Here is a 2,873-nt window from a genome sequence, read left to right as displayed (position 1 = left end):
ACCTCCACCTCCTCAGTTCTGCTGAACAAACGTTATCCTCAGTGGATAAAATGAAAAAACACAATTAACGTTAGGTATACCTTCTTTCCTTTAATTTTTAACTAGATCTAGCTTGTACACACTGACTTCTATGATAAAGACCTAAATAATTGGTAATATCCATAAGCTAATAAATGTGTTTTTTTCATGGCCGTTTTTCATCATGCTGACATTCATGAAGACAGAAGTTATATTTAGCGAACGTTAAGTAACCTTAACGTTACATGAAAACGTTTTTGAATACAGCCACTAGCAAATAGCTAACGTCAAGGTTTAAACAATAAACGTTATGTTAACTAGCTTAACGTTAGCTAAAGTTAATTTGCTTGTTAACATTCAGCTAAGCTAATGCAACCTTGTAACGTAACTTAACGTTTCTTCAAACTTAATTAAATAAAAGTAACGTTAAAAGGTAGTTAACTTTACTGTAATAACTGGATTAGCCTTAAATTATTTCCCTAACGCAATGCTAGCGTTGTCATTCTGATAACTGAACTAAAATGAACGTTACCGTTAGCAAACAACACTTTGCTGTTAGCAAACGTTAACGTTAATATTTTAACTTTCGTCTTGTTAACTAAACGTTTACTGTATCGTTAACATATTTACTCTTACCAAAACTTAGTCACCCGATAAAAACATAGACGCCTGTTGGACACATTTTCTGTTTGTGCTGTTTCTAAGTTTCAAGTAGAAAAGACTGATATTTTTTGGCCGATGATAACGCAGTTTTCATCTAAATCCAGCCGTTATCAGCCCTGTAACTATTACCGTTGCCTAACGTTGGCAATCCACGCGCTGTAGCAGTTAGCGCCACCATGACGTGATGGAAGACAGTTTAAATCTCAACGTTCCTAGTTAACCTTAATAATTTGTTTATGGCCTTTCCCTCCGTTTTAGGGAACTTGCCAAAGATTAAATTATGCTTTTCCATGTATTTCTTTAAGTTGTTATTGTTGCCATCAGACACGTGCACACATAGACATCAAAAGGGGCTTCAGCACCTGCCCTTTTTCTTCTTCAAGAGAAAGTGCCCTTTGTTCTGGGCTGCTTTTCTTATTTAAAAAAAATAAATGAATATACAGTATATTTATTCCTGTTTACAACAGATTTCCTGTCAAACAAATATATTTATTGGGGGGAAAAATCTAAATAGGCTATCAGGTCGGAAGATGAGACTTTGGAGTTCAGATGCTCTCTCTCTCTCTCTCTCTCTCTCTCGCTCTCTCCGCATCTCACTGCGCAACCAGAGCGCACAGACAGACAGACAGACAGACAGCAGCCCCTCCAGCTTCTCTCCCAGCAGTGTTTTTCTTGGCTTGTGTGGAGGTGAGTGGTGATGAACAAAAGACTAAACTACCAGTGCCTCGAGTTTACCGCTAATTAAACAAAAGACAATATAGGCCTAGGCCTATGTCTTGCTAACGCATGACTCATGAGCTGAGCTAATGTAATAAGTTAGCTGAAGTTTAGCTAAGGCAATATCTCATGGCCATACAACCTAATGTACTGATGCAGACACTACAGGTGAACACAGTAACATTTGTAACGATTTCGTAACGTCATCACAATCGCCACATTGATATGCAAATTAGGCGTTAATTAATTAAAATACGGCAATTTGCACACATTTGACAAGTCACTGCAGGTAAATGGGATAAAGAAAATAACTAAAGCATATCGCCACAGAACTCTCCCAGTTAATGACTTACATCAAGAGTTGGCTATTTTCCTCTGAAACGTGCTTTGTAAAAATGCAGATTAGCTTGTTTTGGTTAATATAGAATAAATCTACAGATGCAAATAGACCGAAGTTATTAGGCTTTAAACCAACACCGTCTAAAGGTGTATTCTTGAAGTTTTATTTCCATTAGAGTAAAAGACGACATGGAAGCAAAATAGACCAAGTCTCAAAATTGACCTCTCCATGATAAACTGCCTTAAAGAGTAACTTCATAGTTTTAACGGTAGGCTCCTCATCTAATAACTCTCCATTCTATTAGTTTGTTGTATGCTGATAGATCCTTATATAATACAGATAGCCCTCCCTCAAATGTGAAACTAAGTCCATGTCACCATCAGTAATTGTGTGTGTGTGCGCGCAACAATAACTTAATAACTAATTTATTCAGGCAATTCAGTATTCTGTTGCTTGGCTGTGTGAAGCTGAAGGTTATCTTTACTCATTTGGCATCTTGCTTGTGAAACAAAAAGTAAAAGTATTTAAATAACATTTATTTTAATTATGCCTGCAGCCCAATGCCACAGTTTAGTGTGAAGATTTATGTGAAGTGTTATGTATTCCAATAACACCAAAAGAATTGAAACCATTTATTGCCTAAACAAATGATTAATGAAACTATATCATACATATATACTTGAAACTAGTAGCATAGAAAACATGCACATTGTGGCATAGTTTGCTTTGCTAATTATTTTGTAGAAAAGTTAAAATGTTGTTGAGTTAACATATTTGTCTTGTTTAAAAAAATGCCCTTTTTTTCACTTGAGCCCCTGCCCACCAAAATGTCTGTGCACGTCCCTGCTTGGCATCATAACATAATAACATAAATGTGTTTCAAAAAAATCAAACACATTTTCATTATTTGTCAAATTGGTGATGCTCAGTTACACAAATGACTGACAGATCATTTTAGCTTATTCATTGTTAGTGTCCATCTTTTAACCACGCTTGTTCAATTTTCAATTCAATTCAATTCAATTTTATTTATATATCGCCAAATCACAACAACAGTTATCTCACAGCGCTTTTCATAAAAGAGCAGGTCTAGACCGTACTCTGTGATGATATTTACAGAAGCCCAACAGTTCCC

General features: G+C 35.8%; 1 protein-coding gene across 1 annotated transcript in view; it reads right to left on the bottom strand.

Moving 5' to 3' along the window:
- The window catches only part of LOC123971939 (dynein axonemal heavy chain 8-like), a 45,455-nt gene extending 44,675 nt beyond the window's left edge, over positions 1 to 780 (bottom strand). The window contains exon 1 of the mRNA XM_046051042.1: positions 655 to 780. The gene's annotated coding sequence lies outside the window, so the exon portion shown is untranslated. The remainder of the gene's footprint in view (positions 1 to 654) is intronic.
- Positions 781 to 2,873: the final 2,093 nt, after the last annotated feature.

Source organism: Micropterus dolomieu, linkage group LG06 (genome assembly GCF_021292245.1).
Source record: "Micropterus dolomieu isolate WLL.071019.BEF.003 ecotype Adirondacks linkage group LG06, ASM2129224v1, whole genome shotgun sequence".
Classification (NCBI taxonomy): Eukaryota; Metazoa; Chordata; class Actinopteri; order Centrarchiformes; family Centrarchidae; genus Micropterus; species Micropterus dolomieu.
The sequence above is the reverse complement of the archived record's forward strand: the minus strand, read 5'-3'. Positions and strand labels throughout refer to the sequence as shown.